At 43.0% G+C, this 23,605-nt stretch overlaps 1 long non-coding RNA gene across 1 annotated transcript in view; it reads right to left on the bottom strand.

Annotated features, from left to right (window-relative positions):
• The window catches only part of LOC308587174, a 98,313-nt gene extending 76,877 nt beyond the window's left edge, over positions 1-21,436 (bottom strand). The window contains exon 1 of the long non-coding RNA XR_014008262.1: positions 21,168-21,436. This is a non-coding gene — a long non-coding RNA (uncharacterized lncRNA). The remainder of the gene's footprint in view (positions 1-21,167) is intronic.
• Between the last annotated feature and the right edge of the window lie 2,169 nt (positions 21,437-23,605).

Below are 23,605 nucleotides of genomic sequence, written 5' to 3'. Positions count from 1 at the left end.
TTCTTGCTAGCTAGCATGAAAAGGAGCTAACACCGCAGAGCTGTATTGCTTACTCAGACCATAGAAATACAATTGGTAGAGTGGGCTCTGCCTGATGTCATTTCCTCTCCTCTCCTGGAGAGGAAGGAACATATAGTACTTCCTGTCATCATCCCCCCTTTGACCAGCATTGGATACAGACATGCCTCTGCTTGTTCCAGCTTTAGGCACATGAAGCTGGTTATACTTTAAATATAAGTATTTTGCTAGCATAGTTTTTACTGGTACTTGAACCAATGCATGAGTATAAAGTAAGTAAATCTTATTTTAAACTTACTTTACAAGTTGTTGCCCGTTTCTTTGTTAAGCAAGGTAAGAAGTGGGATACAAACTTATTTCATAACGGGGCTTACTCAAAACAAGATTTTACAGCCCAATTCCCATGCTTTTAATTTTGCTGCCAATAATGGATTGTGAAACTGTTCAACCCAGACACGTAGGCACCTGGAGGGTTAAATTGCAACTGAGATATCCTTTCCTACTCATTAAAACCCATCCCACAATTCCATCCACTGAAGCTTGTAGTATTTCCTTTGGGGGAAGGCAATCTCCATTTGGTGCCGAGGAAATTTCCGTCCAACATGTATGCTAGCCCACAATTTAAAGTTTGAAAACTTTCAATAACAACATCCGTTTTCAAAGAAGGTAGGGGGAAATGCAAAGTGTGTTGTAAATTTCATGCTGGCTTTGGAGACTGAGATATTAGGCTCAAAGCTGGCACTCATGTTTAGAAGATAGCTCTACACTTCATGGACAAACCTAAGTTTGACTTCCCCAACTGTCCTCAAGAGAGCCAGCAGCAAGCAAGTTCTCTCAAACACTGAGGCTATTATATTTTAATCACCAAGGGAAATGAAATATGTTGTTTCTGTGTCAGGAGCCAACATGTACTGAGATGTCACTAAATCTAAATCTTCATTGCTGCTTGTTGGACTATGGTTCTTTAAAAGAGGAAGAAAAAACAACCCTCACTTGCTGCTAGTTGTCTGCATCTTTGCCTGCAGCAGCATGTGAGGGGGTGGGATGGGGGTGGAGCAGCAGCTGTGCTTTTTGGGATGGAGATGGGGCAGGGCGAGGTGGTAGCAAGGTTGGGGAAGCTAGTGTTGGCATTGTCCTTGCAGGAGTTTTTCATAAAGCACCAGTGAATTTGATTTCCCGTGACGTTTCCTTTCCTTTCTTGCACAACTCTAACCTGAGCCTCTAAATTTTGAGGAGGAGGCATTATCCTTGTCTGATCTCTAAAAGGAGAGGTGTTGGACCCCATGCCTCTCCAATGACAGAACCTTTTGACTCGATGTGAAAATGGATGAATATATTATTATTATTATTATTATTATTATTATTATTATTATTATTATATTTATTAAATTTGTATACTGCCCTTCATCTGTAGATCTCAGGATAGTTTATTTTCTACCAACAGTAATATGGGGCTTTGGAATCGCCTGGTCACAGTATCCCCTATTCTAGTGAGATCTATTGTATTTATAGTCATTATTTCTAATTTTACATCTATGCATATAAATTAGCGCATGCAAATGTGCTCTCCTTTGCCCCCCCCCCCTTTTTGGCAATGTGCAATGGCCACTTTAAACCTGGGATCTTTCTCATGGGAAGCACTGTGCTCTATCACTGAGTGACTTTGGAGCCTCCCGTGTCAATTGCTCGCTACTAGTAGTGAGGAAAGGCACTGGAAGCTTCTATTAGGCTACCAACAACGCAGAGAATAATATTTCTGCTTTTGTTCTTTCTTAAGAAGTATTTGGAGGAGCTTGTGCAGGGGCATTCTAACTCACAGTAATGGGTAAGAGAAATGTTGGTAGATGTCTTATGTCTGTGTGTGTGTGTGTGTGTGTGTGTGCATAGGCCTCTCCCTCCCTCAGCACAGTTTGTGAATTGCTTGGCTAGAATCACATCAGAAGCAGGTCCTCAATGCAAGCCAATATATCACCAACCACTAACAATGATTAAATATGTTTGAAACTGTGTCTTGGTTTATATTTTCAGCAGTTGTTTTGGCAGAGTTACTGTACAGTAGAGTTACTGGCTAATCAGTAAATAATCAATTGGGCAAGTTCGTGTCGTTTTAATTTCCCAGTTGGATGAATAATCATTTTTTGCTTCTAAAAGCTATAGATTTTTGCAGGCAAGAGTTCTTTAACTTTACAATTCAGCTGGATTTTTGGAAGATGTTTGCCGGGTATTCCACTGTTGATGTCAGAAGAGCATCGGAACTGAACAATATTCATCTTCTGAATTCAGTCAATGGGGTTAATTAAAAGTAAGGCACGCCCTATACTACAAAACTGGAAATATCACAGTGATGTGAAGGTCAGCCTAAGCAGAACCCTGCACTGAAGCAATATTTATCCACGTGGCCAAATTATGGCCATGCAATCATCCCCTCCAAATTCTTAAAAGCAAAAGCAAAGAACTGATGCCCATCAAATATCTGATGGTCGTTCTCATAGTTCACAATGTCTGGTGGGTGGTCTCTCTCCTGTTTACAGAGAACTATTTGAAGGGCTGCCCTCTGCTTCAAGGCAAACACCATTTCAAGGGTTGCCCAGCCAAAGTCCAGTTTGAAGAGAAAGAACCCTAAGACGAGATGGCAGCTGGGGCCTTGAAGTTGCCCATCAGAACAGCAAGTGCCTCCACAGCAGATGGAGCTCAATTCGATCAGTTTTCCTGTGGTTCTGAGATGTACTATATCCCTATTAAAATTAGATCAATTGTTTCTAAATTTGCAGCTAACATATATAACATTTTATGTAAAACTGTGCCTTCTTCTCTCCCTCCCCCCTTTTTTGTGATGATGCATTTCCTATAACACCCATAATATGATACAATACCTATTCTTCCACTCCAGATATGAAGATAGATTCAGGTAGGTAGCCGTGTTGGTTTGATGCAGTTGAAATAAAAATGAAATAAAAAAATTGTCTAGTAGCACCTTATAGACCAACTAAGTTTGTTCTGGTATAAGCTTTCGTGTGCATGCACACTTCTTCAGATACACTAAAGCAGAAGTCACCAGACCCTTATATATAGTGGGAGGGTGGGGTGGGGTATTTCTCAGAAGGGTATGAAGCATAGTTCAGCTCACACAGAATGCAACACCAATAGGAATAGGTATGTTCATCAAGATAATCATAGACCAAGCACATTCATAGAAATGAGGCAGAATAAGAGTGAATTTCCTAGCAATATTTTCACCTTGGTGTACAATAACTTTTTTTCTTACAGTGGAACTGACTTTCCAGGTGCTTGTGGCAGACATCCCCCAATCAAGCAAGGAAGATTTATCTAAGGGTAAGCAACCTCCTACTGTGCATCTGGATACACAGCCCCTTTTTTCTATTGCAATGTTCATCTGAGCTCTAATGAACTCACTAGTTGTGTTGTTCGAAGCAAAGAGGAAATTTTCATTCAAGGCCACCAGGTGTTACACGTCACTGTTTTCCTATAATTACAGCTGGATCAGGACCAAGATGGTAAAGGACATTCCCCCAAGCTTCAGTCATTCTTAGCTATTTACCTGTGGAAGAATTTTGGCAAAAATCAATTCACTGTAGTAATCTGCCTCCTTTGATAACTGTAGGGCATGAGTTCATGAGAGGGTATTCTGAATAGGGAAGTCCCTAAATCAGACACAGTTATACTGTATTGCTTTTGAAAAAGAAAGTAGGGGGAAATCACAGGAAAACATCACTAGATATCCATGACTGCCTCAATCCCTCTCCCACTCTGAACAGCAAAGAGCCTCTATTACCATCCACCACTGGTGAGGAAAATACAGTGGTGCCTCGCAAGACGAAATTAATCCGTTCCGCGAGTCTCTTCGTCTAGCGGTTTTTTCGTCTTGCGAAGCAACCCTATTAGCGGCTTAGCGGATTAGCGCTATTAGCAGCTTAGCAGCTATTAAAGGCTTAGCGGCTTAGCGGCTTAGAAAAAGGGGGGGAAAGCGAAAAAAAATTGCAACACTCGCAAGACGTTTTCGTCTTGCGAAGCAAGCCCATAGGGAAATTTGTTTTGCGAAGCAGCTCAAAAACGGAAAACCCTTTCGTCTAGCGGGTTTTCCGTCTTGCGAGGCATTCGTCTTGTGGGGCACCACTGTAATAGAAGTTCAAACAGGAATCAAATAGAGGACTTCTGTTGCAAGACTAAAGTCAGCCAGGATAAGGTATTCTGTAGTGGGGCAACAACAGAGATATCATCGCTCCACAATTTTTTGTTCTGCACTCACTAGGATAGAAGATTTCTTTAAACAAGCAAAACATCAAATTATTCTGTTGTTTTCCAGGATATGGCATCATCATCATCATCATTTATACCCTGCACATCTGGCTGGGCTTTCCCAGCCACTCTAGAGGCCCGGATCTGCTGCTTTTTAGAACTGTCCCAAACCTCTTGCTCTGATGCAACTGCTTCACCTCGACCCTGATTCTGACAGATTTGACTATGGCAACAGAGCGTTTCCTGGACTATCCTAATGCATGCTACTAGTGAATGGTTGCAGGTCTGATTGTTTACCCATGGAAAATAGCCCTCATGAACAGTGATCCCCCGACACAGAGAAAGACAAAGGTTCTGCAGGGTTGAATTGATTGCAGACAAACCCACACAAACCCACACAGCAGCCTCAGTTGTTATTGTCAGGATAGGGTTGTTGTTGTTTTTTACCTTATTCTACAGATTGCAATATACTGGGCCTTGGTTAACCTGGAGCAGAGAGAATAATGGCTCTTATGTGTGTTACAGAAATACCACAATATCTGGCCACAAGGTGCAGCCAAGTCGGGGTTGGCGGGAACTGTTGCTGCTATGTTAGTTTGGTTTTTGTTAATTTAATAGGATTGTGGGAATGGAAACCTTAAGCAAACAAATTTGGACATGCACTAAAAGACACACTTTGAGGAGGTCATGTTTGTGAAACAGGGTCTGTGCTGTGTTAAATAGCCTGTACTTTGCAAAATGCATGTGTAACAGGCACATACTAATTAGTTGTTGGGGGGAGTGTTGCACCTGGGGTAGGGAAGCATGACAAGGTGAAAGGTCAGCGTTAGGCATGAAGGCACTGACTAAACAGACTTTACACTCAGTTAAAAGTCCAGACAACCCCTGCAGTGTCACCTTATAGCTCTGAGGGTGTTTTCTTTTCAAAGCATAAGTAATCCATAAACAGAAATGAAATCACTAGTAGTTTAGCAATCCTTTTTAAAAAATAAAAATCTGATTTCCCTCACCTTTACTTGCTCCTTAAGGATCAAAGCATTTAATCCTTATTCTTTTAATGCCAGAAGATGTCTCTCCCCCCCCCCCCATTATTATGCTCTGGCTTCACCTTTCTGGAACATGGTTACATTTCGATTTCAGATCGGTCAACACATTTTGGAAAACACACATCGCAGTGGCGTGGGAGGAAAGGACGTCAGGCAACTGAGTAATTTTATTCAAGAGCAATTTGCAAACTTTGCTTTTAGCATTCTCTTGGGAAATGCATCTTTGGGGAGGGGAGGGAATAGAAAACTGCCTTTATAGAATCGCCAACATTTTTCTGGCAAGGCTCCTCTGCCTTCAGCTGCTAGGGGGCAAGTACAAATATAGCAGGTTGCTTTTCTACTGGAAGAGAGACACAGTAAAAGGAAAACTGCTAAATTTCTCCCTTTTCATGCAGTAATTAAAGGAAACATGAGGCCACCAGGGGAGGGGGTGGCAGTGTTAATCCACCTGGAATGCATCTGGCTCCTCTTGGTTGATTGTGTGTAAGTGAGAGACAGACAGACAGACAGACAAGGAGAGACTTACAGTGCTATGGCGAAGACACTAAGGACAGCACAGGAGCATCACAGCATCAGGGTCATAGAAGGTCCAACTCCAGTCACTCAGCCTCTCATCTGGGGCAGAGCTGCTGAGCATGACTCCTCCCACTCTGCCTTCAGCCAGTAAAAAGACCCTGAATCCTGGGAAAGGGGAGAACTGCTGCTCAGACAGCAGCAGCACCATCAGGGAATGACTTTGGAGCAGAAGTCCAGAGTTCAGCTGAGCAGAGAGAGCAGGGGACCCGCAAATGCAGCAGCAGCACAGGCTTACCACGTTTTGAAGTAAGTGAAGCAATGCACGTTGCTATCTAAAGAGAGGATGAACTCAGGCCATTAAGTCCAGAAGCTCAAACTACCTGGCTGAATAACTACTAGATGCTGTAGAAGTAGCCACCCCATGTCATTGTATTGTGCTGTTTGTTACAAGCCACTGTGGGGATTATTTTGGATCAAAATACACAAGCATGTCAAATAGTCACAGAAAACAATTATCTAATGCCAACGGTCCTAATTACAGCATTATACAAGATGGCGGAAATACTATGAAATACGTCTCTGAACTCTGGATTGGGCAATGGCTGCAATCAGCTGTACATAATTTCTCCATGCTGGCTAAGTTATAATGAGCTCCAGAAACCCATGGGGTGCTTCCCATACCCCATCGTCAATGGTACAGTCCCACTGCGGAAGGACGTGTGGATCCAGAATTGGCCTCCACAGTCACTTACGGACTGTGTTAAAACCATGTTTATGGAAGACAATCTTACTCGGCTATGAGTGATAGCCAAAGAAGAGGAGGAGGAGGAGGAGGAGGAGGAGGAGGAGGAGGAAGAAGAAGAAGAAGACGAAGTCGTCTATTTGCATGTCTGGGGCCAACACTGTGAGACTGCGCCAAAGCACTTCTCAAGATTGGCTTTATGAGCCCAAATCAAATTTGAGGCAGTCCCATTGCCCCCCACCCTATCTCAAAGGAACAGCTCAAATGTTAATACATTCGGGTCCCTTGTCGCTAAAATTAAGCTGGCCAAAGTAAGCCCCATCCCTACTTATTTTGCAAGGAAACAATACCCTTTCTCTCCCATTCTCCAGCTTATGCATGGTTTGTGGCTAAGGTTTCACACAGGTCAAAGCACATCATAACTTGCCTGTTTTCCCACCTCAACCATGCTAGAATGTGAAAGGAGAAAGAGGCATTTCACTTTCTTAATGCACTTTTGTACAGCTCTGAAGCCAACAAGAAGGCAATGGGAAATGCCCAGTGGAACTTAACGCAACCTGCTTAGCAGGAAGCTTTTCTTGTCCTATCCAGGGTGTCGGGATTAGGGAGAAATTTGATTAAGTTAACATTTAAAGGCAAACCTACCTGATTCACACTTTCTGCAGTAATATGCGAACCAGAACACAATCAACTTTCAACATGTTCACTTCTCTGAATTTTGCAATGCAGCCCAGTAATGCATTCAAAAATGCATATGCAGGGCTGGAGTGTGCATTAAAATGCATATATTAGTGTAAATAACATAGAGAAGTGCACTGTATTAGAGGTGATTGCTTTGCAAAAATGTCTTTAGGCAAAACTGCATACCAAGGATGTGAAGAAATTCACACTAAAATGCTGATGAATTTTCATGTCTTTTTTTTGAAAAAAAAATGCAAACTGATACGGAAATGAGAACTCGCCTTAATATTGGGAAAATGAGAAACAGAGAAACCTAAATTAACAGATTCGCTCATGCATAGAAGGGTGCCATTGTGTTTTCACCAAAGTGGGGGTGGGGGAATAGCAAAAACCTAAAATGTTTTCTTCTTTCTCTTTCTCTTTTTTTGTTTCAGTCCCACATATGTGAGTCAGAAAGCAATTTTCTGTCCCTACAAAATGGTAGGCACAGACGCGCAATGTTATTTAAGACTTCAACCTCTGCTCATCCACTAAACTTCTGTTATGAATCCAGATGTTTTCTGTTATCTGGTCCTTGTCAAAAGCCAACTGAAAACATACCAAAATATGCTTCTAGCCACACCTGTGCAACTGGGCTCCCCCCTCCCCCCCCCACTCTTCTACCCCAGCAGCTATTTAATCTATTCGTTTCACAAGTTACATATATCACTTGATTGTAATAAAAGCACAAAGTGGATTGCATTAATAATACAATCCTAGGCATGTGTAATGCTCACTGTGTTCAACAGGGCTTACTCCCTAGTAAGTCTGTTTAGGACTGCAGCCTAAGGTCCAAAAAAAGGTTAAAACTATATCTCTATTCAGGCATTCCAATAACTTGTTGATTGCTGATCTGTATGTGGAGTAAGGGCCAGTATGTTGCAAGAGCTTAGAAGGATACAGGGCCTGATCTGCAGTCAGAGGCACATGGTGCTACTGCAGGATCCCTGTTAGTGCTGGGCTAGTCAATCTGTGTCAGGGTACTGGTATCACTGCAATAGTGTCCCCAAATGAAGGTGGGTTTTCACTGAAAAAAGTGGGTTGCATTGGCAAAGTTTTGAATTTCACAGAACTCTTCTTTAGGTGGAATAACAAGCTTTCCATTCTGTCTAATAAAGAAAACTGTCAAATACCCTAAACCAGCTCATTCTGTTTTAAACCATCAGACCTTCAGGACCAACTCCTAGGAAAGACCAGGTGCTTTCTTACTTCACCATTCACTGTGAATCAATGCAGTTTTATCCCAAAGCATTTTCAAGATCTCTGTTTTGCTCCCTTTGTTTACAAGGGTTAATTCTGCAACTCTTACATAGACAAATTCAATTGAAAGTCTCAGGGAACATGGTATATGTGCTCTGATTATGAATTCTGCCCTGCATGTTAGAATCACTCCCCCCCCCCTTTTTTTGTCCTTTACTGTGGTTACAGTTGTGGGGGTTCATGGGCAAGCAGAAGAATTAGGAGATCCCAAAATACGCTTTCAGTGTCTGAGTTTCCATGCACAAATTCTTGCATTACTTGGCAGGTAAGCAGTATATATACAGTGCATAATTCTACCCAATTGGTACATGCCGTTTTATTGGTGAATGAAAGTTGACAGTATACCCAGCTTAATTTTGCTCATTATTTTTCCCATTTGAGTAATGCTTTTAGGCGTGTAGCATTCCAAGGCAGTTTCTAAAATATGAAACAATTGTCTCAATAAAGATTTATATGGTACAGCCAAAGAACACTATTTCGTAACCGCAGTTTAAAGAAAAGCCATACAGACGTATCCGTCAGATCAAGCATCATAAAAAGTTTGGGTGAAAAGAAATGTATTCACTTCAAACTAAAAGGGTAACAGAAACGGAAGCCAGGTGAACTTTGAAGGAGGAGCAAGTTCTGTTATGGCAGGGTGCCATAAGAAAAAGGACTATATTTTGTGTCATCCCCACCTCATCACAGCAACCCACAGAAGGGTCTCTTACTCATGGTCAGGCTGGTATGGAAAGAGATTGGCCTTGTGGCATCTCGGTCATGAGTCTTGTAGGATTTTTAAAGTTCAAACCAGCATTCCAAATTAGGCCAAGAAACAGACTGGGAGCCAGTGGAGCTCTTTGAAAATGGGTAACATGTGTTCCACTTGCCTATCTGCCATATTTTGTATTAACTGTGCAGAGACCTACCTAGGGTCCCTTGCACCCTCGGCAAGGAGCTGTATTGCCCCCTTCCCCCCCCAAAAAAAATCACTTTACCCCACAATAGCCACATTAGAAATTACTACATTTTATGTGACCCAAGTACTCAAAGAGTCTAAAGTGAGGGTAAGGCGAGGAAGATGGAAGGGGAAAAAATCACATGCCTTTGTGCTGCAGTGCGAGGACAATAAGTTTCTCCTCCTTTTGATCTTTCTGTAACACCGTCGCTACAAACATATATGTCCATGCGCTCCATAGTCTCCAATGGTCTACCTTCATACTGCCTTGCCATTTCTCCTACAGCTCAGCTCCCAGCTCCTGTCTAAACTCACAACCTTACACAGATAACTAGAGGCAAATTTCTGGGGTGATTATTTCAGTGTGGGGGAGGCCTGCACACCTGGCAGGGTCCAGTATCACCAATCCCTAGGTGTGCCTCTGTAACAGTGGGTTGTCACCCGCTAAGTTATATTCACAGTAGACCTACTGAAATTAATTGGCCCATGTTAGTCATGCCCATTAATTTCAATGGGTACATTCTGAGTAGAACCAGCATTGGATAGAACTCAAGCATAGCTCCACCAATTTTTATTTTAAAAGTATTACAATAGTCCAAAATGGGCATTGCTTTCCTAGGTACTAGTTCTCCTGCATATCTGCAAATTCAGTGTATGCATAGATAGTAAAAAGAAATGGGAAAGGGAACAGCATTAACAGCCTATCAAACCTCAAATATGCAAGAAGTATACAGTGATGAACTATACCAGTTGGTAAAGAAAATGTATCTCCTACATGAAAGTGCACAAAGAGAACCTTTCAGTGCAGCAAAAACATCTTGGCCCATTGCCTGACTGTAACTACTTGGCTATTGCACAACCTGTTATTGGTCAAACTAGGCTACCTAATGATATTCACATAACAAACTTAAAACAAGTGTGAACTACGGTTTGGGGGGCTTTTTTGGACTGCACAATCAACTTTTGCAATCCCTGGCCATCAAACGTGACATTTGTTCAAGAGGAGAAATATGTTTTCAGAAGGGCTAGGCAAATTAATGGAAGGTCTATTCCTCAAATAAAGAATGTTGTTGCTGCTGTTGTTTCTATATCACCTTTCATCTGAGGATTACAGGGTGGTTTACAATACAGAAACAGAAAAATACATAAAATAGTAACAAACGAAACAATAATGTCCCCCACCCCCAGTTTAAAAGACCATAGATTGTTTAATTAGCCAAAGCCACGAGAGGAGAGGAATGTTTTTGCCTGGTGCCTAAAGATATGTAACAAAGGTGCCAGGCGAGCCTCCCTGGGGAGAGCATCCCACAAATGGGAGCCACCACAGAAAAGGCCTGTTCTCATCTTGCTGCCCTCTGGAACTCTTATGGAGAAGGCACACAAAGAAGGGCCTCAGATGATGATCTCAGGGTCTGGGTTGGTTCATACAGGGAGCGGCAGTCCTTCAATTAATAAGGTATTACTGTCCTGAGCCGTTTAAGGCTTTATAGGACAAAACCAGAACTTTTAATTGGGCCTGGAAACTAATTGGCAGCCAATGCAATTGGGCCAGGATTGGTGTTATATGCTCAAACCACCTTACCCAGGTGAGCAACCTGGCGACCAAAGCAGTTTCTGTGCCAAAACCAAGCCTAGAGCATCAGTTTCCTCCAAGAGCACCTGGATCTGGTCCACAATCCAATATTACCATCTACTGAAAGACAGAAATACTGCTTATGCTATTAAATCTCTGAAAGCCTTCAGATTGGGCCACTATGGGTCACTTAAGTTGATTCGTGATTTTCAAACTTTCTACCTTTCCACATTGACTCCTCTCTCATCTCTTGAGAAGCCATATCTTCCATACAGCAACAATGAATTCCAGAGTGCAGACTCAAGTCATGTGGGGCACTTCCCAAAGTTAGTGGGCCTCACCGTAGCCCAACACAAACACAATGCACAACCTAGACTTTGCACAACCCCAAACTTTCCTCTGGCAACGGACTGCAGGGAAGGTAATGGTGAGGACGCTCGTTTTTGGAGAAACCCATGCATCATTACTAATCTGAGGAATCCCTGAGAAGCTTCCAAGGAACCCCATGGCTTTCCTAGAAAATGGACTGAAAACCACTGGGCTAGATGTCTTAGAATCTTTAATAACTCTTATACATCTCCATGGGATGGAAAGCCACAGCCAGTTGTGGTTTTTCAGCACACGTACATACCGTGAAATGTACACACATGCAGCTTTGATTACTGTTGATGATGGTATGACCAGAGAATCAGAGGAATTTTCTGATTCAGACATTTGATGATCAGCTTGTTTAACTCAAGCAATGCTCCTTTTAGATACAACGACTAAAGTAAAATTTCAGCTTGTGGTGAGATATCGTAATTTTCTTGAAGCAAGCGAGAACTCTAGGAGTCCTATACTGTGATTTCAACTACATTCTGAGACTGTTTCAGTTCCTCCTGAAGCAAACAACATACCTTCATGACGAGCTTATAAAATTAAAAAAGGGAACTATTAAAATGCATGGCATGATCCAGCAACATTTACAGCACACACTCCTGATGGTTATGTTCAGAATACAGACAAATATCTCCCATTCAGATAATTGGGGCTTAACCTCCACTGGATTGTACTTGCAGCGTTAGTTCATGGTTATTTTTAAACATTGGTAATGATACTGCCATTTTAATAATTCCAGCTCTTTTTCTCAATTTTTAGATGGCAGTGTTGTGGTGAAAACTATTTTAAAGTATTACGATTTGCATCTTCTAGTTATTTGTCACATCTAGAACATGCCTGTAGATTATTGCACAGCACAGCAAGAAAGTACTGCATACATTTCAGTGTATGCAGTTATAGATTACATATCACAGCCACTTTTCTCCAGCCACGCTCACCCTACAGTTAACAATGACAAGGAATCAAGCATGCTATAATTTGCTCCCTCCCTCCCTTATAATGCCTGTGGGTTTTTTTTTCCTCTCTCTCATATCCAGTGAGAATAAGCAGTGTTTGCCTGCGTGCAGGATGACACTAAGGATGCCTGAAGAACCCAATTGTTGTGAATTCTGATACCAACTGATTCACAACCTCCCAGAACCCAAGTTACCCAAGGCTTTTCACACTTTCCAAATGTTCTAACACAGGTGTTGGTGCAAAATAAAACTATCGAAATGTTTTTGAAGTGTGGGTTTTCAAAGAAAGTACATTAAGCAATTTGTGATTTGGAAGGAAATGCATTTAGAAACACACCTTTTGAGGGAAAGCAAATATGTTAAAGTTTTGTGAATTTTCAAGCACGTTTTGTTTTAAATGCACCGAATGTGAATGAATGCATAGCAGACACCCTAGATAACCATGCCTTCTTGGGCACCACCTCATTCTAGAAAAAGGACTCCACCTACATCCTCCACACACAGACACATAAAAACAGTTAACATAGCAATTCTAGTCCAACCCATATACATCAAATATTCCTAATTATTTCAGCTCTGGCTAGCAAGGATACAAGACAAAGGCGAGATTGATGTAGTATGTCTCACAATGGCTCTACTGATTTCTCCACTGGCCCTTCCTCTGCACATGGTCAATTAGAATTGAAAATCCTGTGCTGATTTCATTCTCTGGAATTTTTAAGCAGGTCAGGAAGAAAGATGTTATTGAAAGGAAAACTCTCATCTAAATAAGAAAAGAGCACGTGGCCATCTGGTTCAGTTCTAGCGTACAGAAAAGTCGTTGAAACTCAGACTCTCTCTCTCTCCACCCCCCCCCCACCCGTCTCTCTTTCTGTGCAACAGTATGCCAAGGAATCAAAGAGGAGTATGTTTACATTTAGGTTCCCTTAACATATTTTTATCTCCAAAAATGCTCTGTGCAGCTCGTTTCCTTTCTATAGATGCATATGTTCGCTTACTCATGTCCCGTGCTTAGCAGAACTGTAGGCTCAGTCGCAAGGAACAGGCTTGATAAAGGTAGGGGCAATCCAAGCAGTCCTTTTAACATTCTAAGAATGTCTCTGATATAATTTTTTTCCTCAAGGCTCTAAGGGTGGCTTCACGTACTAAGCCTTTCCTACATGGAAAGGGCTACTGCACTGGAAACAGAATGAAATCTGGGTGTAGACCATAACACATTTGACATTAAGTAGGCACCCTGGAAAGCCACAACTCACGCTATGCTAAACTTTCATTTCTGACATGGGGAAGTTTATACCCCATTAAATGAGGTACAAACATTTCTGGGTTCCTGACAGATGTATTGACCCATTTCTTTTTCCTTTCTGCTATCCTGCCTCCCCTTCTGCATTACCAGATGCTTTACAAAATGCATAATGTAGATTTCTACCTTTGCACTTGCGTGCTGTCCATGTGTCAATTTATTTTTGGATGAACGAAACCAGGTTACCTCCTGATCCACAGTCCAGCTATTTACAATATTTGGAATTCTATGCCTCCTCTGCTGCCACTGCCCTTTTCTGACTGCATGGGCACAATAACATAAATCTGGCAGTTCGCTAATTGGGGCGGGGGTTATTTGTATGTGGACGAAGTTAAAAAAAACAACCTGCTGGAAATACAAGAGTAGTGATGGACAAAAGTGGATGGAAATTAAACAGAACAATGTGTATTGTCTAAGTCTAAGTGTATACTTAATGTGCAAATTATTTTGGAAATGTGCCCAAGCCATTTGTGTAAGTGTGCAGGCATTTGTAAGCATTTTGAAATTTATCCCCAATTACTACTGTTCCTTTTCTTTTACCAAATGCAGCCAGACAGGCTGCAAGCTACAGGGGAAGACTAGCTAAGGAGGAGCTTTTCTCCTTGGTGACTTTACCATTAAGGTGATTTACACACAATTTTTTTTGAAAAAATTCAGAGGGTATAGGGTTAGTAAGCACCTTCCCTACCCCACACCCCATCAACTTATCCCAGCCACACAATATTCCGTCTGTAAATTTCATAGCTACAAATTAACTACACACAACTAAGCATCACACGACACTGGACAGCATGTTTATGAATCAAAGTTTCGTAGCATTTTTCCACCGAAATTTGGGGTGCTGAGATCAGACCATATCCTAAAGGCTTGACAAATTATCTCCTCCACCTCACTTTGGCATAGCACACCACAAATGTGAATGGTTCCAAAACCTAAAGATCTGCAGGTGGCTGGCCACAGACCATTACCACTAGTCAAGGCACAGGGAGCAAGTTCGCTACAGACACATCAGCTACAGTCCCACTGAAACAGCAGCTGTAACACTGAAGCACTGCAATAAGAAGTGCTTCTTTAATGATCTGCATCCCCCTTGCTGGCTCCTACCACCAGGCAGAACACCAAGTGGAAGCATTGTTCAAATTCTAATTATTTCCAATAACCTTGATTTCTACTCCAGCTTGTTACAAAAGCCGATCTGTTAAAAAAGGTGTTATTGCTAGGTTCATTCAGAGGTGACGGTTATAGGGAAAGGGTGCGGTGCTGAGTGTATTTCTTGCATCGATTTACAGATGTTGGTGGCAACGCTGGAAGCAGTGGGGGGTTAAAGAAGGCATGCAGCAATGACCTTTGTTTCCTGCACATGCAACCCTGTCCTTTTTGGAAGGCTCAGAATGGCTCCTGTCCTTGGGTTCTCCTTCTGGCACTTCTGGCATCTATTCTTTGCATGCAGTCACCTAAATGATGTACCCTGTTCGCTACAGTCTGGAAGCGAAGATGGAGACGAAGACATTCCGGTAGTGGAAGTAGGAGGTCCTGCTTCAGCAATGGTTGCCTAATTAGCAGCATGTGAGAATACCCAACACGTAATTTGAGAAGATGTGGGTAAGGGCTGATGCAAACTTCATGCAGTAATTAGAGCAGTCAATGCCTTGAATATATAAATCAGGACATGTATTTAAAGTAGTGCTGGATGCATGGTATTGAGTCATGCTGAATTTGCTATTCCCAGTATAGGTCTACTGCTTGTTCCTGTGCAAAGGCAAATCTTAGAATTTATGGTCCTGTTTCTATGAACACTGGTTTCGTCCATAGAAGAAACGAGCTTGCTGCATAATGTCTGAATGGGTTCTTCTAGCCAAGGAATAGGAGAGGCTGATCAGTAGAGGGAAACTCAACTGCAGGTATGTATGTGTAAGTGCGCGAACATGTGTGTGCACACCTAGATAGATAGGGCACAGGTGTACAATGCTGGATTCTTCAGCAGACTGTGAATATACATTTTCACAGTTATTTTGGAAATACAGAAGAACCAGATTTCTGAATCAGGTGCCACAATGTCACACCATAAATTTAAAGAACCATTCTGGGCTAGTGGTAATAACAAACGAACTCTCGAAATTATCCACTCTGTCTGTGGACAGAGAAATGGTGGGTGGGTGGGTGTTTTCACCAAATTGCTTATGGGAGAGGAGAAATTATTCAACAATTAACATATAGGAATATAGGAAGGTGCTTTCTACCAAATCAGACCATTGGTCCATGAAGTTCCTTATTGTCTGACTGGCAACAACTTGCGAGGGTTTCAGATGGGGAAATTCCCAACCTTATCAGGACCTGCCGGAGACTGAAGCTGGGATTTTCTACATGCAAATCATACGCTCCACCACTGAGTTACAGCTCTTCCCCTTGCTTGGGGAGACCATTTGCACTGGCGATAGCACGGCTTCCTTCTTTTCTTCCTAAGGTTCTTTTTGTTGTTGCTGCTGCTGCCGTCTTGTTGCAACACAGGTGCAAAAACTGTGTCGGCAACCCAGCCACCATTTTTGCATCCTCCACAATGCCCTAGACCAAGCGCCATTCCAGGACATGGTGTGTGTGTGTGTGGAAAATGACGACTGCCACACACAAACACAAAATGAATAAGAGAGAATATCTTGATTTTTGATACGCCTTCAGAATGAACTTACACAACTGTGCAACAAACTATTTATCAGATGTAGCTACTGTTCAGAAGATTATACCAAGTATCAGTATCGTAATGAATCCCACTTAAAAGTGGGCGAACTGTACAGCAAGGGTGTTTGATCCTGGATAAATTTAATTCAGTTGCAGGTTCCCATTTCGAAAGGCTAGAGCAGCAGTCCTGTAACTAAAAGGTTTATGTTTAAAACTCTTTGTACTAATGAATGTATATTGACTCAGAAGTGGGGATGAAGCTGTACATTGTGTATGTTTCTGACTGTGATTCTTCTTCTTTTTTTCTTCCCTTTTTATATATTTCTTTTGTTTTACAAAGCCACAAAGGCTGTGATTTGAAACACAAGTGGATTTTTGAGCCCTCTCCCTTTCCACCATTACTCCGCTGAAATCAACTGAAATCCAGCTGTTTTCACCCCAATGAAGAAACTGTATGAGTGCCCATATAATTTCCACTGAGGAAGTTAAAACAGCGAACAGTTTTCAACCTTTCTCTTCACACTTTGAAGGAGACCAGTACTGTACATTTTTTTTGAATAAATCACAAGATCACTTACCGCCATTGAAGGCTGTTATTGCCCATTGTGGTGAAGTTCTGGTCATTTACAGGTAAGATTTGAAGTAACACACTGGGATTATGAAATCTCTTTAAGTAAGTATTGAATATATATTAACATCTGTTGGTGCATTAAATAAGTAGACATCGGGGATAAATGCATCTTTGGAGATGCTGTAACCTCTCTAGTTATTTGAAGTAATTAAAAAAACTGCTTTAAGAGGTAAGTAAACTGAATAAATGACAGTGATAATGAAAATAGAGCACATTAAGAACACTAGAATGAATGTGTTTTCATGAACAACCTTTCAATTTCTTACCCACTCACGTTGGAAAAAACCCTATTGAGCTTAATGGGACTTAATTTTAAGTACTTCAATACACACTTACAAGGAAGTAAGTCCATTTGAACTCTAGGTATACATTTATAGTATAGTGCTGTTACATACTGAGAACTTAGACTGCTGGAATTCCACTACCCTATCAGAACTAAGTATGGAGTTTTAAATGTTGTTTTGTTGTATGGATGGTATTTTCATACACATGCAATAGTCTGCATTACAGTGCAGATGGACAACATTATAGGTCTCCTCTTTAAATAGAAATTTTAAGGAAATGTTTTGTTACACTATATCAGTTAACATGTTACTCAAGTTACTTTGCCATATGTGTGCAGACAATGTTTCCATTGAAATTATTTAGAGAATGCCATTACTCCCGCCCCCTGCCCAACACACATACTTTCTCTCATAAAAATGCCTTCAGTGGGTCAGGGGAACTTTTAGAAAGAAAGTTACTAGTTGAATGCACCACTGAAAACAAAAACAAATGAATAGAAAATCAATTTACTCATTGGAGTAAACCTAAAGCACTTCACAAAATTACAGGTGTATCTTTTTTTAAAAAAAACCAACAACAACACTTTATTTGCATTCCTCCCTCACTGCATAGGTTTCACTCTCAATAACAGTGTTTGCTATAAATGTATTATAATGGCCATATCCATTTCTATATTGCATGGCTGGGCACAGAATACTGGTTGGTATGTGAAACTAGCTTTGAATGAGAGATGTGTGACCTTCCCACCCTTTCACCTAAGAGATTTCACTAATATTATTTTAGAACAACGTCAACGTTCTCTTTAACTGGCCAGATTTCAGGCAAAAGTTGCTGTTGTTTTCAAACATCATTAGTGAAATTTATCAGGTGAAGAGGCAACAAGGTCACGACACATCCCTATTCAAAGCCAGTTTCATTGCTTTTGCACCAGGTTTCCATAACCTGGCACATTTTAGGCTGGTAAAAGCAGTTCTACACCAACCAGTACCCTGCACTAAGCTATGCCATAAAAGAATCAACCCGCACGTATATGGCCATTATAATGCATTCATAACAAACACTTACCATGCAAAAGCCGCAGGAAATATTTTCCTAATCTTTATCAACATTTTGTTAACTTCCTGCAAAACTCATACCTATCCATCACCTGTTCAGGATCATCCAAAACCGCTTTGAATTTGGTTTCAGGCAAAATTTCCTAGTGACTCGACTCTAAATATTTCTTGTCTTTAAGGCTACAGTCCTGTACATACTTACCTGGGAGTAAGCCATTGAACTGCACATCATCAGACTTACTTCCAAGTAAACAAATGTAGAATTGCACAGTTACTCATCTCCTTTTAACTATTTCACAGGCCACATCGAAATTTTAAGTGCAGCTCTGAAGGCATAAGCACCTCAGTGTTTCACCCCAAAGTCCAACTTTATGAAAGTGTTGTTTCTCAAAACAATGCAATAGCTGCCTGACAAGGGGGATAACAGCAAAGTAAATGGCTTGATGCTTCTTACAAATAGGTTATTGAATTACCTTGGCATTTTTATGTATGTTCATCTAAACACGGTAATCTTTTTTTTTTAAGGGAGGGGAAGAAGCACCATGCAAGACACGTGTGCAATGCCTTTCTATACACTCCACACTTTCTAAAAATAATACCTGTGGGAACTGCCACATAACTGTCATAGTATATGAAATGCACAGCACATGAATGCTAAAGTAAACTGTGAGCCTGACAAAACTGCAATGAGAGGCAGATAGTGGTGCTTGCAAATGCATTGCGAGGGACAGAGAGAAAATACGTGTCAAAACGGGTCCTCGCCTGGCTAGAGAAAGGGGATATTGTTTGCTTGGGTCTTGCCACGGTGTGAGGAGCAAGACTCCCACCCTTCTTCTGCATGCAGTTGAAGAATAAGCCTGGCGTGCATTGCGTGCAGGCTCCTTGATTGGAGAATGGGGAAAGGGGGGGGGACCTGGCTGGAATCCAGACAGGCTGGAGTAAAGCGCTCTGTTGATCATTATGTCTGGCCTTCAGGTGTCTCAGCTCACAGTGGGCGGTGGTTGGGGGAGGTGTAGATAACAGTACGGCAGACAAAGAAGAGGAAAAAATAAAGACTGTTGCTTTGTGTGTGTGTTTAAAAAAGGTTATGAGATATTTTCACGCCGAGTCCTCCTTTTAGAAAATGCATTCCTTGGGTTCCTTTCCCAACAAACCACAGCAAGCGTAGCCTCTGCCCGCGAAGATTTATTTCCAACTGTAATTAGGAACGTCTGGAGTCTCACTAAACCATTTTCTTATTTTAATTGAAATTCATATTTCAAGGGGCGTTGTTTTGTTTCGCTGTGGGTGAACCTAGAAACAGTTTGCGTGTCTCTCTGTGTGTTAGGTTTTGCTCTGCACTTTCTTACAGACCCTGCTTAGCTGGGTCTGAATCAGATTTCTATTGTCCTGCTCGCCCTCCCCTCCTCCCCTCCCCTCCGTCCCAAACCGCTCCCCTGTGAAGCTAGTTTCAGAATGCAACTTTCTCATAAAGGGTCGCATTTTTCCACTCTTTAGTGCCTGGTGAGAATTCTTTATGCGAGCATAAGCTGTAAATCAAAGTGCCTCGCTATACTCCGAGACTCTTGAATTCATTTCCCCCCCTTCTCGGGAGGAGGGGAGAAAAAGGGGGCAAAGAAGGAGAAGAAGAAGGAGTAGAAACTACACCCCCTTATGCTTTGTCTGTTGCTCCTGCTTGAGAACTCGTAAATCTCACGCAGCAAAAGCAACTTGAATCTCTCGTGGTGTGGGTGTGGGTGTGAAAAGCACCAGGGAAAGGCTCCTTATTATGAATGTCTTCTGATCGCCTTGTCTTCTCTTCCCTCTGATCTTGTGCTATGAAGAGAGTCCCACACCCCTTTCCTTTTCCTTTTCTTCTTCTTCTTCTTCCTTCTTCTTCTCCCAAGCCCGTTGGGAATTCAAGCAAATTCAAAATCAAAGGCGAGAGAATTCCAATGCGTGTCTATGTGTGTTGGGGTTTCTTTTTTGGGGGGTGGGGGGGAAGCAGCCTCTCTGCCCTAGGTGCAATTAAATTACCCTAGGCGGGCAAATAAATAAATAAATCGCTGGAAAGAGATTTATTTATATGTCAAGAAAGAAAGAAAGAAAGAAAGAAAGAAAGAAAGAAAGAAAGACATTCTACTCGAAAGAGGGGGGGTGAGAGTGGAGTGGGAGGGTCTCTTGCCCCACAGAACCTTGTCCAGAAGAACCTGCGAGGCGTTTTGTCCCCGAAGTGTCTCCGGGCGGCCTCATTATCATAACTGTCAGATGCCTGCAAAGTGTGGCGCGTCCTCCCCTCGCCAGCTGACTTGGCAAAGTTTGTCCCTCGCTTCCCCGACGCCCCACCCGGAGCGCCGCACCTCACTCAAGACCCCCCGAGAAAGGAAGACGCGGAAAATCAATAAGGAGCCGAGCGTCCTCGTCGTCCGTCCCCCCCTCAGAGCCTCTTTCCTCGTCGCCGCCGTTCCCCCCCACCCAGCCAGCCAGCCACCCCACCTTCCCCCTCCTCGTTTTCCCTCACGAACAAAGCAGGACACTGTCTGTGATAAGCAGCGGCGTGGCTTCGCAGACTTTTGCCCTGAGGGAATAACTCTGCACATTATATATATATATATATATATAATGAAGTTGAGGGCTTTCTCGGAAAATCGGCAGGCCACCCTCTCCCCCCCCCCACCCCCGCAAAGTCTTCTCCTCAGGAATGCCCCCACCTGCGCGCCAAAGGAGGCTCCGCCGAGAGTGAGGGGAAGCGTTTTTTGACACATGCCCGGGACCGAACCCGCCACTCGGAGAAGAAAGAAGGGGATGGGGGGTGCGACGAGGGACGGGACTCACCGTTTCCCGCTGAAGCGAAGTCCCTCTGGCGTCGTCCGCGAGCTGGACGCGGCGTGAGAAGCATACCAAAGATGCAGAATTCCCAGGGGTTGGTTGCGCTGGGGGGCCGGGGCAGGGGCTGTGTCGGGCCGGGCCGAAGAAGAAGAAGAAACGGAAAGGAGGGCGGTGGTGGGAAAGTCTCCCTTGTCCAGCAGCTGCCGCCGCCGCCGCTGCGAACTGGGCGCTCCCCTTTGGCGCGCGCAGAGACATCCCACCGCCGGCGCGAGCTCGCCGACCTGAATTGAAGAACTAAATAGCGCCCGTGTGAAGAGACAGGGTGATGGTGATTGTTGGAGGTGGGCGGGCGGGCAGGCGGGGTGGGTTGGGGAGGGGAGGGGGGGTCTAAGCATCGTCACGTGAGGCGCGACGCGCTCCCCCATTGGCGGCGAAAGCATAACTTGGGCACCCCTTCGCCTTTCTCCGACGCGTCGCTCGGCGAGAGTTGGGAGTGCGCGCGCCGAGGGAGAGCTCGTCTGTCTTGTCTGTCTGGGTCCTCCTCCTCCTCCTCGCCGCCGCCGCCGCCGCCACAGTCCGTGTGGAAGAATGACTGTAGGGTTTCCGAAAGGGACGGGATTAGTAGAGGCGCGAGGCGGCGAGCGTGAAGTCATTCTCCGGCTGAGGCGGGAGGGTGGGTGGGGATTGGGAGGCGGCAGGCCACCGCCCCTACACGCACACGGGGACACACATACACATACACCACGCGTGTGTGTATATTGTGTGGTGAGGAAAGCGAGCCCCGTCGAGGCGCGTTCGTAGCGCGCGCTTTCCACACGGGGCTTCGTTTGGGGTCTGAGGGGAAGTGCTTGAAGAAGAAAGAAAGAAAGAAAGAAAGAAAGAAAGAAAGAAAGAAAGAAAGAAAGAAAGAAAGAAAGAAAGAAAGAAAGAAGCTTCCGTTCAGGGTTCACTTAAGGATTGGGGGGTTTTGGTCGACACACCATGAACAAGGGCTTCGCTTCACGCTGAGGAATTTCTCCCTCAGAAGAGCGTCTGCGCGTTTCATAGCCTGTTGAACAAAAGGAATGCGCTTCCGCACTGTTCATATTTTCTCACTCCCTTTCAAAATAAAAATAAAAATCGTATCGTAGTGTAACTACGAATCGCTCAAACGTGTTTTTCCCCCTCCCAATGAATGGAAAGTACGTCCAACTTTGGACTCCACTTTCTTTTAGGAAAGCTAGCAAATGTGCTCTCGACCTTTTTAACCAACTCAGTCTTTTGTCTTCCCTCTTTCCTCACACATGACCTGTTATCTTCCACATTTTCGCCCATATCTGCCTGGAATTTCACTTTGTCGCCTGTCTCTTTGTAGCACATCCGTTTCTGGCCACTGCAATCATAGAAACTATTATTTCCTTACCCTGAAAGAATTCCTTATACGTTTTGTATTGGCTGACAAGAAACAAGAAGAGTCTCACTGAACTGCCTATGTATTTATCAACCATGAAATATTTTTTCCCAATATTCCTTTACACTTGGATAATAAACCACGAATTGATACTAGTTTTGACATGTGCTTCACATTTTCAATACACCAAAAGGTAGCACTGATTAATTTTGTCATTCATTTGAAACTGTTTTCTCTCATATTTACACATTCTTTTCAAAGGTGTTCACAGAACTCAAAAGGGATTCATTTCTGGGGCTCCCTTTATCATTGAGTTTTCATTATGTCAGAGAAACAGCCTTGGTTTTACATTAACGTGACATCCAGGAGACATAAATCCATCACATTAATTATGTTTTTGTATTAGCTACTGGCCAAAAACATTAGCCCCTTTTACTGGGTCACAGACGAAAGAGTATGTGTCATCTGACTACCTATGTAAAATTCAACCTCACCATTATTCTGTGTAGCACAAAAGTCTCATGGTTGGACAAACACAAATTCAATCCGCAAGAGGTTTGTAAAACATAATAATGGCATGATTGCAATAACGAAGCATTTATTAAGATGCTAATTGGGGCTGCAAATGGTATTCAGCTCCAGTTCAAAATCTGCCTGTCTCAATTTCTTATGCTGGCATTGACCGTAACTTGAAATAGCACATAGTCAAGTGTGGCCGCCTCAGATTAACTCTCGCCATAAATGCCAATAACTGGAAGCATTGAAGAGAGAGAGAGAGAGAGAGAGAGAGAGAGAGAGAAGGGATATGCTGCTGGAGGTGTCTCTTAAGTGAGGCACTTTGTTTATGAGGTGAGAGGTTGGGGTGGAAAGACTAGCAAGTGTAAAAGGAGCAGCTGTGGGGGCTGGGAAAGCAGAATAGGATGGCCACAGAAATCTGCCTTACACCAAGTCAGGCCATTAGTTCATCCAATTCAGTATTGCCTAGACTGGCAGGCAGCTCTCCCAGTCCTACTTGGGGGTTGAATACATGCAAAGCAAGGGCTCTAGCACTGAG

This window comes from Podarcis bocagei (genome assembly GCF_964188305.1).
Source record: "Podarcis bocagei genome assembly, chromosome: 5".
Taxonomy (NCBI): domain Eukaryota; kingdom Metazoa; phylum Chordata; class Lepidosauria; order Squamata; family Lacertidae; genus Podarcis; species Podarcis bocagei.
This window is presented reverse-complemented; position numbering and strand designations above follow the sequence as displayed.